This window comes from Macaca fascicularis, chromosome 16 (genome assembly GCF_037993035.2).
Source record: "Macaca fascicularis isolate 582-1 chromosome 16, T2T-MFA8v1.1".
NCBI lineage: Eukaryota > Metazoa > Chordata > Mammalia > Primates > Cercopithecidae > Macaca > Macaca fascicularis.
This window is the reverse complement of record NC_088390.1, coordinates 82615065-82631287: the sequence shown is the minus strand read 5'-3', so window position 1 is coordinate 82631287 and position 16223 is coordinate 82615065. Positions and strand designations below refer to the sequence as shown.

The 16223-nt window shown below is 44.3% G+C and overlaps 1 protein-coding gene across 20 annotated transcripts in view; it reads left to right on the top strand.

Moving 5' to 3' along the window:
* RNF157 (ring finger protein 157) overlaps positions 1–16223 on the top strand; it is a 101989-nt gene that overhangs the window by 40566 nt on the left and 45200 nt on the right. For 3 of the 20 annotated variants that reach the window (XM_074020618.1, XM_065532027.2, XM_074020617.1), the window contains one exon: positions 12450–12667. The exons of the other annotated variants lie outside the window; for them this stretch is intronic. The gene's annotated coding sequence lies outside the window, so the exon portion shown is untranslated. The remainder of the gene's footprint in view (positions 1–12449; positions 12668–16223) is intronic. 20 annotated transcript variants of the gene reach the window in all.

Here is a 16223-nt window from a genome sequence, read left to right as displayed (position 1 = left end):
GAAATTTAACTTGTTTTTATGTTCTTATAAAAAAAGGTTTATTCCATTTATATTACTTTATGTCCTTGATAAAGATGAGGACATTATTTCAAATGCCCCCTTCTAGGGAAAGTAGCTCCCAGTCACTTAATAAATGAATACTGAATACACAAAGACTATTTTGCTGTGTATAGGTACCATCATAGTCATATTTTCAAATACCAAGAAAGTATAACCAGATTGTAGATTTTATTCAAGAGTTAGTTTTAACTCTCTCATGATTCCAGAGATGACATGAAAAAAACTGGTTGCTTTTATAGAGAATAGTATAGGGTTGCGTTTTTTTAGGTATATAAGAGCATAAAATATGAGGCCTAACAGTATGTGGAAGGTTAACTATACCTTTGGAAAATAAGTAGCAAAAGAAAGAGAACTTTGGAAAACTATTAACTAATAGGTCCAGGCATTTGCTTCATGGCCCTATAAAGGGGATTTTATGGGGCTTCTGTTCCAGGAGTTTCCTGCCCTGAGACCTCTGTTTTATGGAGTTGGATTTCTGTGGTAGGTGGATCTTCAGAGGGACAGGAGTCTCAGTAGCATGAGCAGGTGGCAGTGGGATGGAGGCCAGTGAGCTGCGTCACCAAGTACAGTCACATTTCACGCTAAGATCACCAGTGATAAAAGGGGCACTCCCAGAGAAGTTGAATCAGTGTTTATACCAATTAGTATTGATATGGCTGTTCCTGCCAGCTGTTCTTTTTTTTTTTTTTTAACTTTCTGTTTTGAATACAAAAACAGCTGCTTTTGGCTGGGCACAGTGGCTCACATCTATAATTCCAGCACTTTGGGAGGCCAAAGTGGGAGGATCACTTGAGCCCAGGAGTTCAAGACCAGCCTGGGCAACATAGTGAGACCCTCTCTACAAAAAATAAAGGAAATAGGCTATGTATGATGGAGTGTGCCTGTAGTCCCAGCTATTCAAGAGGCTGAGGTGGAAGGATCACTTGAGCCTGGGAGGTTGAGGCCACAGTGAGCTGTGATCAAGCCACTGCACTCTAGCCAAAACCAATTTGAAATATAAGTGCACTGGGAGAAGGAGGAAGAGAAAGTAGAGGAAGGAATAGTTTCTTCTTTGTTCATGTTTTAATCTGGTCTCTGTACTAGTTGAGAAGATAGTTTTCTTTAAAGATCATTACACGTTGCCAACTTTCATCTTCTTTCCCCTCTCTGTTACACAAATCACTGACTGACTGCCTCACTCCTTCTTTCCCTCAATCATTTACATTCCGTTGACTACCCATTGTCCTCCAGGCTGATGTTAGACACTAGAAATACCGATGAAATGCAGTCCCTGCCTGAAGGAGTTGTACAGCTAGGAAACATGAACACGTTGGAGGAAGGCCCATGAGCAGAGGCACAGAGACATCTAACCAACAAGTGGTCTGTGCATGCAGATGATTCTGCATAAGCAGGTATAGCGTCCAGAGGGTGGGAGGAGACTTCGCAAGAGATAAGGCTGAGATGCCAGGCCTGGACCAAGGGGTCTGGTATGCCTCCCTGTGAGCTTCGGATTTTTGTCCTGTAGGTGTGGGGAACTACTAATGGGCTTTAAACTGGAGCTCACAGAAGACACATTTTAAAAGATCTCTCAGATGAAGTGTGGAAGGTAGAGAGTCATGAGAATGGATACAGGGTAAACCAGTTGTCCAAATGAGATTTGATGGAGGTTTGACCTCAGGCTGCAGTAGGAATGAAGAGGACACTGATGCATAAGGCAGAACCTATGCTGGTAACCAATGTGGGGCAGAATCTGGGGTGTGGTAATTAGAGTATGTTCAGGCCCCTGCAAAGGACACAGCCCAGCAGTGCTAGTGGATTTTCCCACTTTATGTGGCAGACCCATTCTCGTGGAGTAGACGCTAAGCCTTTTGAACTTTTCCTCTAAAGACCTCTGTGGCAGTTCTAGAATCATTTAGTGTGGTGCATCATTTTTCCAGGCTCCCAAGAACCCCCACCCCCCAGCACATATCAGACCCAAGGCTCTTGCCAAGATGTTTATTCTGTGTCATAAGAGAATGTCCCCATATCAACAGGCTCTCCCTCATCCAACTTTCTATTCCAACACCGTCAGGAACCCATCCCACACATCCTCCAGGTCCTGCTAGTGCCTTTGTTGGCCAGTTGCCAAGCACCTCTGGCATGATAAGTCCCCTCCTCTCTTTGCAGGTCCAGCAGGCCCCAGTTGAGTGATACTTAGATAATGGCCCTAATTATGGTTGGGTGACCAGGAAGGAAGGTGGGGGCAGATTCTCTGTAGGGTAAGCATTGTCTTGTAAGGTACTCAACTCATTTGAGACCTCTGTGTAATCATGAGGGCTGGAGGAGCAGGTTCTTCCCATCTTCAAGGGAGAGGGAGTGGGCTATTTGCAAGCCTAGGAAATCTGGGGTTCATGTTCCTCAAATAAATATACACAGACATTCCCATCTCAAGTCTTAAGAGTTCACTCCTTCCCTACCAGGGCCTGAATCTGGCACAGTAGACTAGTATAGGCTGAAAGTTAATCTTTCTTTTTGATTCTGCCACTCTTTTTTTTTTTTTTTTTTTTTGAGACAGAGTCTCACTCTGTCGCCCAGGCTGGAGTGCAGTGGCCAGATCTCAGATCACTACAAGCTCCGCCTCCCGGGTTTACGCCATTCTCCTGCCTCAGCCTCCCGAGTAGCTGGGACTACAGGCGCCCGCCACCTCGCCTGGCTAGTTTTTTGTATTTTTTAGTAGAGACGGGGTTTCACCGTGTTAGCCAGGATGGTCTCGATCTCCTGATCTTGTGATCCGCCCGTCTCAGCCTCCCAAAGTGCTGGGATTACAGGCTTGAGCCACCGCACCCGGCCCGATTCTGCCACTCTTAAAATTAGGTCTTGTGCCTGCGGGAAATGATTGTCTTTAAATGCTGCCAAAGTAGCCTGGCATGGTGGCACATCTGTAATCCCAGCACTTGGGAGGCTGAGGTGGGAGGATGGCTTGAGACAGGAATTTGAGGCTGCAGTGAACTATGTTCACACCACTGCACTCCAAGCCTGGGTGCCACATTAAGACCCTATCTCAAATAAATTAATAAATAAGTAAAAGTTGCCAAAGGAAGCTTACTGACTATCGTAGCTGGCTTTATTTCTTTATTTTTAGTTTTTCTTATAAAGATGGAGTCTCGCTATGTTGCCCAGGGTGGTCTCAAATTCCTGGCCTCAAGTGATCTTCCCGCCTCAGCCTTCCAAATTTCTGGGATTACAGGCATGAGCCACCACATCCAGCCTCATAGTTGGCTTTACATTTTTTATTGCTGCACCTGAATCTCATTTTCCCTTTTCAATGAACCAGTCCTCTTAATAACAGTCACCCAATTTCACAGTCCTTACTGTAACTGTTTCTCCCATACCTCCTGTACCAAAGACATCAGATTAGCCTGGATATTATACAGCCCCGTGTCTCCTGTTCCCCTTCCCCACAGGGGAATGTCTGTAGCATGCTGGGGACCATCCACATTCCACCCACCTCAGTGATGGGTCCTCATTGCCGTCTGGCTGGTGGGTGATCCACCCCCAAATTCCATCCATAGACAACATCTGATACCAACTGGTTTAGGTTGGGTTCTCTGGGAGCAAAGCCTAAGATTGAGATCTTTGTGAAAGCTATTTATTGAGGGAATGCTCTCTAGAGATGAGGAAGACAGATGGGGCAGTGGAGCAAAACCAAACATGAGTGCGGTCTTAGCCAAGACCCGTTTTGGCCTGGTCCCACGGGAAAGCTTTGGAGTACAGCTTGTACCACAGAGTTGCTTCATCTCAAGGTAAAGGGGCCAGCTTTTTGTACAGCCCTGTCAATCAGTCACTGACTGTTGGTGGCTGCCCTGGAGTGAGAGAGGGAATCAGGAAGACTCTCTTGGATCAGGTGGCTCTGGTTCCCAGTTCTTGGAGAAGGGGTAGCTATGGCTGTTTGTAGCCAACACTCTCCACAGTAGGGGTACAGAGACCTGGGGAGGGGATTGGGGAAGGTTGGGACGCCAGCACATGACTATACTCCCATACATACTTCGGCCCTTGCTTTTTAATTTAATGGTATATCATATTGGAGATCATTCTAGATTCATTTACCTAGGGCTGACTTGTCCTCTTTAAAAGTACTTATTGAGGTATAACATACACACAGAAAGATGACAAGTCATCCATGCACAGTTGATATTCAAAGTGAGCCCTCCGCTGTGGCCAGCATTCAGATCAAGAAGTAGCACATGGTTGGCACCCCCAGAAGCTCCCCTTCTGCCCCTTTCCTGTCATTACCTCTAGCCTAAGGTAACCGCAATCCTAACTTCTGCCCTGGTTTGAACTTTATATAAGTGGAACTGTGTTCAATGTGCTCTTTAATGTCTGGCTCCTTTCACTCAGCATCTTTGTGACATTTATTTATCTCATGGTAGCTTAGCCCAGGAGGGTCTTTGGCTTTGCTCAGGAAATAATTTAAGAGAGAGTGGTGGAAGAAAACAGCTTGATTGAGGTGGCAGTGTTACAGCTCCGTGACTGCTCCTGCAGAGCAGGGCTACCCAAACGCAGTGTATTGAGAGTAGCAGCTCAGAGCAGGTTTGTAATCATATTTATACCCACTTTTAATTACGTGCAAATTAAGGGACAAATTATGTAGAAATTTCTAGAAGGATAGTACCTTCTGGGTCATTGGGTCGTTGCCATGGAAAGGGGTGGTAACTTCCAGCTGTTGCCGTGGCAATAGTAAACTGACATGGCACACACTGACTGACAGGTACGGGAGGTACGGGCTATCTTATGGAAAGCTGCTTCTGCCCAGTCCCTGTTTCAGCTTGTCCTCAATTTAGTCCAATGTCCGAGCCCCACCTCTGGAGTTGAGTCTCACTTCCTGAGTCAAGTCCTGCATCCCCTACCTCAATGGTGTACAGCAACAAGAAGGAACAAACTATTCCTGTGCTGTGTATGGTTCATTTCCATTGCTGTATAGTATTTCATTGTGTGAATACACCATTATTTATCCACTCTGTTGTTTGCGGGCATTGAGCTTTTTTGGGCATTTTGGCTATTACACATAGTGCTGCTATGAACATTCTATTATTACGTGCATTTTGTTGCATATATGTGTGCATACCTGTTAAGGCTATAGCTAGGAGAATTGCTGAGTCATAGAATATGCTGTAGTAGATACCGCTAACCACTTTTCAAAGTGATTGTACCAATTTTTTTTTCCCACTAGCAGTGTTTAGAATTCCCAGCACCTAGTATTTTACATCTTTTTAATCTTAGCCAGTGTGGTAGGTTTGTAGAATTTATTTTCATTTTCCCAATAACCGATGAAATTGGAGAGACAGGTGATCTCCTGGTTACATGATATCTGGAAAAAGATCTAGGGGTCTAAATGCTTTTCATACCAACTTTCCCAGTCTCCTTTTTCCAGCCTTAGTATACCCCACTTTTAGGAGGACCCACACCTCCATTTCCTAAGCCTGTCTCCCATTCCCTCTGCTCTTGTGGGTTTTTTTGTTTGTTTTTTTTGTTTTGTTTTGTTTTTGAGACAGAGTCTTGCTCTGTTTCTCAGGCTGGAGTGCAGTGGTGCCATCTCAGCTCACTGCAAGCTCCACCTCCTGAGTTCACGCCATTCTCCTGCCTCAGCCTCCCGAGTAGCTGGGACTACAGGCACCCGCCACCACGCCCAGATAATTTTTTGTATTTTTAGTAGAGACGGGTTTCACCATTTGTTAGCCAGGATGGTCTCAATCTCCTGACCTTGTGATCCTCCTGGCCTCCCAAAGTGCTGGGATTACAGGCGTGAGCCCAGCCTGCTCTTGTGATTTTATATTTTGTTCTCTCTTTTTTTAAATCTCTTTACTATTGTTTCAGTAGCAATTCAGAAAAAAGCAGAGGTATCTAAACTGGAAGGAAACCTAATCGTGTCTGGTACTGTATTATACAATCATGGAAGAGGACATAGGCCATTTCTATAGAGACAATTTTAAATGAGTTCTTTGTCTTTGGGTTTAAATTATCCACTTCACAGCCCACTAAGAAGCGTCCTGCTTTCGGGGGTCTTTCAGCAGAGCCTGCAGAGTCATCTCAGGCTGTAGTGAATTTACCGCCCTTCCCACCATCAGACCCTGGCTTCACCATTTCTGATGTATTTGAAAGTCTTCTATGGTGGCTGAGTGCATGGTGTTCCATGCGAACTGAATGAGGCCTTTGGCTATTTTACTTAAGCATTGTAAAGAGTGTTGTGTCATTTTGGAAAGAGCAAAACAATAGGGGTAGGAAATAGATCCATGGTTGCCCGGGACTGGGGTGCGTGGAGGAGTTGGGACTGGGGTGAATGGAGGAGTTGACTAGAGAGGGCACAAGGGAATGTGGGGGTAGTGGAAATGTTCTTTCTTTTGTTTGTAATGGTGGTTACACTTTTGTGTGTTTTTGTCAAAATTCACAGAACTGTACACTAAAAACACTGAATTTTAGTGTATATAAATTATACCTTGATAAACAAACAAACAGAATGTGCCTTGGAAAGAGGTGATTAATAGAAATGCGATTGCCTTCTCTGTGGCCTGGTTCCCGTGTAGTCCAGGGAGTCCCTGTTTGTGGACGTGTACCACTGAGAAGTGGTAGCCGTGTCCCCCGAGGCTGTCTGCGGATGTGGAGGTGAGAGGGATAGCAGGGCAGCATTGCTCCTGCATCAGCTGCCCTCAACCAGGCGCTAAACTCAGATCTGAAACTGTGGGTGTGGCAGCCTCACTGCACGATGCAGGAGAGCCTGCCCAGGAGCTGTGCCTCAGACCTGTGCTTTGTTTTCTCGCTCAGCTCCTCATTGTTTCGGATCAGGCTTCAGAAGTCACGTTTGTTTGTTAGACAATCAGGGTCACAACAGACAAAAGGAGAACTTGCTTAACTCTCAAGTTACCTTAGACAGTGTCTTCCATTTCCCTTGTGATCATAAACCGAGAATCTCAGAGAGCCTTTTAGTCACTGTGGTAGAAACTTATGTGTGTCTGTGGGTGGGGGGTGGCGGGGTTAACTGTTTCCAAGAGGTTAAATTCCAGTAGAATATGGGGCAGATCTACAATAATTCTTCTGGGTCACAACCAAATGAGATATATCCTAGTTGTATTTACTTCAAGTGCTTTGGGATTTATAGATGAGATACTTATCTAATTGCTTATGTTTCATTTGTGCATTATTTTTTCCAAGCATTCAAAATAGCATTGGCCGGGCGCGGTGGCTCACGCCTGTAATCCCAGCACTTTGGGAGGCCGAGACGGGCGGATCACAAGGTCAGGAGATCGAGACCATCCTGGCTAACACGGTGAAACCCCGTCTCTACTAAAAATGCAAAAAATTAGCCGGGCGAGGCGGCGGGCGCCTGTAGTCCCAGCTACTCGGGAGGCTGAGGCAGGAGAATGGCGTGAACCCGGGAGGCGGAGCTTGCAGTGAGCCGAGATCGCGCCACTGCACTCCAGCCTGGGCGACTAAGCGAGACTCTGTCTCAAAAAAAAAAAAAATAGCATTACAAGTTCTTTAATGAAGATGTTATCACTAATGCTAATCACTAAGAATCCCTAATGATAACATATTTTCATAGCACTATATGGTTTTCAAAACATTTTTATTTGATCTTAACGACCCTATGAGATAGACAGAAGCTATAAATCTCATTTTATAGATAAGAACATTGATGCTTAGAGATGTTAAGTTATTTGCCCAAAGTCTTGTGTATCAAGTGAGAGAAGGTTGAGTGCTGTGGCTCACGCCTGTAATCCCAGCATGCTGGGAGGCTGAGGCAGGAGGATCACTTGAACTCTGGAGTTTGAGACCAGCCTGGGAAACAGAGCAAGGTCCTGTCTCTACAAAAAATCAAAAATTAGCTAGATGTGGTGGCGGCAGCTGCTACTCGTGTGGCTGAAGTGGGAGAATCACTTGAGCCTGAGAGATTGAGACTGCAGTAATGGCCATTGCAGTCGCCCTGGGCAACAGAGCGGACACTGTCTCAAAAAAAAAAAAAAAAAAAAAAGGTGGGAGAGCTGAAGCAAGAACCTATGTCTCCTGGCTCTTGATGTCATACTTGTTTTATTAAATCATTTCGTCTTCATTTTCCAGTCTTTCATGCAACTCATTGGCAGAACCAGAGGGTTTCAGCTCCTAGTCAAGCTTACTCAGTATTACTCCACAAACCCTTAATTTAAAAACACATGGTGGTCTGTGTTTTTCAGTTATTTTGTGAGCATTAATTGTACCAGTCTGGGCCGGGCGAGGTGGCTCAAGCCTGTAATCCCAGCACTTTGGGAGGCCGAGACGGGCGGATCACGAGGTCAGGAGATCGAGACCATCCTGGCTAACACAGTGAAACCCCGTCTCTACTAAAAAAAATACAAAAAACTAGCCGGGCGAGGTGGCAGGCGCCTGTAGTCCCAGCTACTCGGGAGGCTGAGGCAGGAGAATGGCGTGAACCCGGGAGGCGGAGCTTGCAGTGAGCTGAGATCCGGCCACTGCACTCCAGCCTGGGTGACAGAGCAAGACTCTGTCTCAAAAAAAAAAAAAAAAAAATTGTACCAGTCTGCCGTTTAGTCTGAGGGGCAAATACTCAAAATGTATAGAGTCACCATGGGCACATGCTATACTCTTCTGAAGATCTTGTTGTTCGTGTGTTAATTTTACAGACGTCTCTTTCTGCCTTCTGCGTGGGCTGGTCTGATTACTAATTACTAGGGGTAACACGAAGATGATTCCTACATGGATTTTGCCCTCAAGTTTATAATTTCATGGAGAAGATCAGACATGGACATACATAGCTATAACATAGAGCAGGGAGTGAAAAATGAAGTATAGAAATAGTCATATAAAAGCTTGAAGAAAGGAGCTTTATAATGTAAATTTTGCTGACTTGAGAAGTGCCACTAAATGCTTGAACTTTTGGTTCGTTGTTTGATGCCATATTTCTTAACAAACCAGAGTACAAAGAACTGCTGTGGTATTCAGTAGTGGAACTAAAGCATCTGTGTTGTAGGAATTTCCTCGAAATTTCTTTGAAACATATTGAAACCAAGTGTGCACACTCTCACCTCTGTTTCCTGTTGTCATTGTGCACCCCATCTGACGGGAAACTATACTTACTGGTTTTGCATTTCAAAGAAAAATCTGGTTAACTTTTTCAGCTCTTAAAGAGATGCATAGTGGCCTAAACTGTTAATGAAACTGTTATATAAAAGTCTGCATTGTACTGTCAAAGACTTATGAGTCAAATAGCTTAACAGTTGATTACACATAAATTGTGTCCCTAAGCAGCACACTTCATTCTCCAAGATGGTCTTTCCAGGGCAATCAAATAAAATAGTAGCCCTGATTATTACAGAAATTAATCAGACATACACTTTTTCTTTAAATTTTAATTTTTTTTTTTAGACAGGGTCTCCCTCTGTCACCCAGGCTGGAGTGCAGTGGTGCAATTATAGCTCATTGTAGCTTTAACCTCCCAGGCTCAAGCAATCCTCCCACCTCAGCCTTTCTAGGAGCTGGGACTACAGGCACATACCACTACACGTGGCTAATTTTTTATTTTTTTGTAGAGACGGGGTCTCACTATGTTGCCCAAACTGATCTCGAACTCCTGGGCTCCAGCAATCCTCCCACCTCAGCTTCCCAAAGTGCTGGGATTACAGACATAAGCCACCACACCCAGCCCACTTTATCTACAGAAGGCAGCACTGAACTTTAGGATAAAGGTTGGTATAATTATAGAATAGAATGTAGTCCTTAGCCATATTTTCCTCTTATTAAAATCTTAGGCTGGGCGCGGTGGCTCAAGCCTATAATCCCAGCACTTTGGGAGGCCGAGATGGGCGGATCACGAGGTCAGGAGATTGAGACCATCCTGGCTAACCCGGTGAAACCCCGTCTCTACTAAAAAATACAAAAAACTAGCCAGGCGAGGTGGTGGGCACCTGTAGTCCCAGCTACTCTGGAGGCTGAGGCAGGAGAATGGCGTAAACCCGGGAGGCGGAGCTTGCAGTGAGCTGAGATCCGGCCACTGCACTCCAGCCTGGGTGACAGAGTGAGACTCCGTCTCAAAAAAAAAAAAAAAAAAAGTCTTAAATGCTGGTAACACCAGATGTTTATGTCCTCTGCTAATCCATATTGTAACTTTTGTTTTTCTTTTTGTAGAAACAGTCCCACTATGTTGCCCAGGCTGGTCTTGAACTCCTGGCCTCCCAAAGTGCCGGGATTACAGGTGTGAACCACTGCATTCAGCTGTGTAAACTATTTTTTAATTTTTATTTATTTATTTATTCGTTTATTTATTTGTTTTTTTGAGATAGGGTCTCATTCTGTCACCCAGGCTGGAGTGCAGTGGCATGATCATGGCTCACTGCAGCTTTGACTTCCCTGGACTCAAGCAATTTCCCTGGACACCGTGCCCGGTATAAACTATTTTTAAAAGAAAGAGTGGCCAGGCATGGTGGCTCACGCCTATAATCCCAGCACTTTGGGAGGCTGAGGCAGGCAGATCACTCGGGGCCAGGAGTTTGAGACCAGCCTGGCCAACATGGCAAAACTCTGTCTCTACTAAAAATATAAAAATTAGCTGGGCGTGGTGGCACGTGCCTGTGGACCCAGCTATTCAGGAGGCTGAGGCAAGGGAATCACTTGAACCCAGGAGGTGGAAATCGCAGTGAGCCGAAATTGCGCCGCTGCACTCCAGCCTGGTTGACGGTGAGAATCTATTTCAAAAAAAAAAAAGAGGGAGAGAGAGCAAGCAGTTAGCCTGAGTACTTAACAGCAGTAATGGTAATAAGTATCAGTGGGTCACATCTACCCTTTACAAAGTTACTTGTCTCCACAATTCCACTGTGAACACTGGGGCTGGGACTCTGCAGCTCCCTCCATTGCTTGCTGCACTTGGCCACCTGCTGCCAGTGGAGGGTGCTGGAAGGTCTACAGGGCGGGAGGAGAAGGACCCACTGCTTCTTGCGCCTGGCTGTTCCTATGACCACCATCCCAGCAATGCCTTTTCATTCCACCAGCTGCAGTTTGTTACAACCTTCAGTTGTTTTTATTTGTTTGTTTGTGTTCTCCCCCCAACAAACCCAGAACCAACTGGGCAATACCCTCACCTCAGAAGTCTGAGTCCCAGCTTCAGAGGGTCCCTTCTCCAGGCTTTCAGGATCTCAGAACCCAACCTCTCTCCCCTTTGTTCCCTCAGCCATGGGGACGGAAACTGTTTCCTGCAGTTTCTCTCTGTCAGCTCTGTGTGCCCCCTTTTCGTGTTTTGGTTCTTTGATATCCATTTAACCAGTTTCTTGTATTTAATTCTGCCTCTTAAAATAGCTTGTGTAGTACCTGTTTTCCTGACTAAACCATGATTAATACAACTTTTACTCTGACAAATTTTGAGGTCGCTGTTATGGAGCTCATTTCAATGATAAGGAAATGGAGGCTTAGTAGGGCAAAGCATGTTGTCTAAAGTCACCGTAACCAGCAGCATAGGAGCTGAGACCCACGCCTTCTGCTCGTAGATCCTGGGCTCTTTCCATTTCATCTTTGCATTTCTCTTGCTGAATTAATTTTTTTAATAATTTATTCTTACAGAAGAATCACAGAAGATAATAGAGTTGCCATATAGCCTTTACCCAGCTCCACCTAAGGTTAACATCTTACATAACTGCGACACATTTATCCAAACTGAAAATTAACACAGTTACATTACTATTTTTAGAACTAGACTTTATTAGGATTTTACCAGCTTTTCCACTATTGTCCTTTTTTAGTGCTAGGATCTAGTCCAGGATACTTTTGGTTCTCATGTTTTCTTCATCTCCTCCAATCTGTGCTAGTTTCTCAATTTTTCCTTGCTCTTCATGACCTTGACAATTTTTAGATGTACTGGCTAGGTATTTTGTAGAACTTCCCTTGATTTGGGTTTTTCTAATGTTTTCTTCTGTAATATCAAAAGACCAGGGTTATAGACTTTGGGAAAGAAAACCACAGATATAGTTGCATCATATCAGAGGTACATAATATCACATGACTTATTACTATTGGTATCAGCCCTGTTTACTTGGTCCGGGTGGTACAGGTTTATCCACTGTAAATCTTCCCCTTTCCATGATGTATTCATTAGAAGCCAGTCACTAAATCCCCTTGCTGAACTTTTGACTTACCACTTAATTATGGAGCCATGCTTTCTTTATAGACTATTAACTAGCATAAAATAATTTTTGTATTAATGACCAGACTGAGAATTATAAACTTAGGAGCCAAACTAACACTATTGGAAGATACTAGCATGCATTGCTTTGGGGGTGAATTATCTGTTGCATCTCTTGCACCATCTTTGCTTGCACCTTGTTTAAACTTGAACTTGGCTATTTTTAGTCTCAGAAAGCTTGTGGTTAATGCTAAGACACCTATTTATTCTTCAGGGACTGTAATCACCTCTGACAAGCCCTGAAGGATGATCAGAAGCCCAGGGTCTTAATGAAATGCAGGAAATAAGTAAAAAGAAGAAGAACCACAGAGAAGAGGTTGCTGAGAATAAGGAAAATTGGAGGTGATGAAGGATGTGGCTCAAGGAGTGGAGATTTACAAGGATGGGCTGAGAAGTGATGGGTGACCACATTGGGCAGTGGAGTGATCCCAGGTAGGAGGCCGTGGGATGCAGTACAAGAGAACATAAGTCACCTTGAAGTTGGAGCATGATAGAGTATGGGTGTTCACCATCTAGAACCTAAAGTTCTAGTCACTGCGTTTCACTATATCTGGTCTTTAAATGAGTTTAGACTTTCATAAAAGCCAAAGTAAGTAGTTCACTTGGTTTACAGAACCTTGGCTGCCCACTGCTATTGAGGGGTGACTGAAGAATAATCAGAGCTCTCACGACTCTTAGAAGCTTAGCAATGCAAAATGGAACAAGTGCCACCTTATTAAACTAGCTGCAGAATAGGTTTTTCCATTAGGGTTTCCACACATCTTTACATTAATAACTCAGAAAATAAAACTGTCAGGGCTGGGCGCGGTGGCTCACACTTGTAATCTCAGCAATTTGGGAGGCTAAGGCAGGCAGATCATTTGAGGTTAGGAGTTCAAGAATAGCCTGACCAACATGGCAAAACCCCATCTCTACTAAAAGTTACAAAAAAATTAGCTGGTTGTGGTGGTGAGCACCTGTAATCCCAGCTACTTGAGAAGCTGAGGCAGGAGAGTCTCTTGAACCCAGGATGTGGAGGTTGCAGTGAGCTGAGATTGCCACACTGCACTCCAGCCTGGGCGACAGAGTGAGACACTGTCTCAAAAAAAAAATTAATTAAAAATAAAAAGAAAATAAAACTATCAGGTACATGCTATGGATTTTTATTTTATGCTATTTTGTTCTAATTACCTAGGGCTTCTATGCCACAGGATTAGCTAAAGAAAATAAAATCCTGGCTGGGCACCGTGGCTCACGCCTGTAATCCCAGCACTTTGGGTGGCCGAGGTGAATGGATCACGAGGTCAGGAGTTCAAGACCAGCCTGGCCAACATGATGAAACCTCGTCTCTACTCAAAATACAAAAAATTAGCTGGATGTGGTGGCAGGTACCTGTAATCCCAGCTACTCGGGAGGCTGAGGCAGGAGAATGGCTTGAACCTGGGAGGTGGAGGTTGTGGTGAGCCGAGATTGCGCCACTGCATTCCAGCCTGGGTGATAGAGCGAGACTCCATCTCAAGGAAAAAAAAAGAAGAAAAGAAAATCCTATTAGAGTTACTGATTGAGTAGTGGCTTTCTTCCCAGGGCTGTATCTGCAAATACATAGCCTAGCCAGAGTAACCAGACCTTGCCAGGGCTTTGAATTCCATGTCTGTTTGGCTTATAAACTTGACTGTTTCTATTGATATATTTCATACTATTATTCTTTTTCTCAAACCAGAGTTGAGATTTTATTTATTTATTTATTTATTTTGAGTTGGAGTCTCATTCTGTCGTCCAGGCTGGAGTGCAGTGGCGCGATCTCAGCTCACTGCAACCTCCGCCTCCTGGGTTCAAGCAGTTCTCCTGCCTTAGCCTCTCAAGTAGCTGTGATTACAGATGTGCACCACCATGCCCAGCTAATTTTTGTGTTTTTAACAGAGATGGGATTTCACCAGTTTGGCCAGGCTGGTCTCAAACTCCTGACCTCAGGTGATCTGCCCACCTCAGGCTCCCAAAGTGCTGGGATTACAGGCGTGTGCCACTGCCCCCGGCCCAGAACTGAGATTTATAGCCTAGTAGACTTCAGAGCATATTTTCCTTCCAGGAATATGAGAGAAGTCTTGACAACTCTTGTAATTAATCTTGAATCTTACATAAGTAGTTTTTTGTTTCGTTTTGTTTTTTGTTTTGAGATGGGGTCTCACTCTTGTTGCTCAGGCTGGAGTGCAATGGTGTGATCTGGGCTCACTGCAACTCTGTCTCCTGAGTTCAAGTGATTCTCCTGCTTCAGCTTCCCGAGTAGCTAGGATTACAGGCACCCGCCACCATGCCCAGCTAATCTTTTGTATTTTTAGTAGAGATGGGGTTTCATAGTGTTGGCCAGGCTGATCTCAAACTCCTGACCTCAGGTGATCCACCTGCCTCAGCCTCCCAAAGTGCTGGGATTACAAGCATGAGTCACTGCGCCCGGCCCATAAATAGTTTTAGAGTCGATGTATTTTAATGGGACATGAAAGGACAGCTTGGAGTTTTTCGGCTTGAAGACCAGTTTACAGTTTCTTATTTTTTGTTTTTGAAATAGAGACCGGGGAGGATTTTGGTCCTCTTGCCCATCTTAGTAATTGGCCTATCAAAAATGCCTCTGTTTTAAAATATCTGGAAAACTTCATACTTGGCATTAGAACATTCAAATACTTGTTTGGGAAGAAATATATGTATGTTTTATATATATATATATATATATACTTTTTTTGTGTGTGTGTGTGAGATGGAGTCTCGCTCTGTCGCCCAGGCTAGAGTGCAGTGGCGTGATCTCGGCTCACTGCAAGCTCCGCCTCCCGGGTTCACGCCATCCTCCTGCCTCAGCCTCCTGAGTAGCTGGGACTACAGGCGCCCGCCACCCCGCCTGGCTAATTTTTTGTATTTTTAATAGAGACGGGGTTTCACCGTGTTAGCCAGGATGGTCTCGATCTCCTGACCTCGTGATCCGCCCGCCTCAGCCTCCCAAAGTGCTGGGATTACAGGCGTGAGCCACCGTGCCCGGCCTTGTTTTATATTTTTAAATGCCTATTTAGATTGATATTGGTGCTTGCTTCTCTAAGCATATTCTTCACATACATACAGTGTCAAAGCATCTCAAAACCTGCTGCTTAAAAGTGTATTCTTATTTGTGAGCTGGGTTATGAGTCTCCTGACCAAATGAAATCAGGAAGTGAGGCAGTGAGGATGGGTTGCTCATCTGAAAGGAGTAATCTCTGACCACTAGTCATTATTTACCAACTCACTGGAGGGGAAAAGATGACTGTGTTGGCTTTATTAAAAGCACTCCTTTCTCCTTTTAACTCAACTTAAAATTAGCTGGTTTTAGGCAAAATCTTTTGCAACTCAAAACAACTCATCTTCTAGAAGGTAGTTTTATTTTAGAAGCACAACATGATTGGGTAGAAGGTTTTAGCCTGCTGGAAAGGGAGGCTTCCTCTCTATGGGGGCCGGGAAGTCAAGTAGGTTCGTTTGTCATCTAAGCAGTTCATATAGCCATGTAGGTGTGTTTAATGACAGAGTGGTACTGAGCTTGTTGCCTGGTCTCAGTATTCTCGAACAATGAGTCAAGACCTAAAACATAAGGAGAGATACAGAATGGATTTGTGATGGTCATTACCAAGATCTGTGCAATTTTATGATGTGTTCTTTACTCTGAGGTAGGTTTTTCATACTCATCACCTGTTAGGGTGAACAGAGAGAATTGCTTAACTCGGCAATTGCTTAATTAAATATTTTGGAAAAGGTCAACATTAGGTGGGAGGTCGTATAGCCATGACATTGATCTTGTGTACTTCCCGCCAAGAGACCTAGCAGAGGAGTTCAAAGACTATAAATGGAGTGCTTTCTTGGATCGATTTCTTTGATAGCCAAATCTGAATACAAAGCATATTTGTGTTCAGGGTCATCTTGTGACACTCTCTTGCTGTCTCCCTCATATCTTTGATTTGAGTACAAAGAATGTCTTGTATCTTGTCAGCTTTGTAAT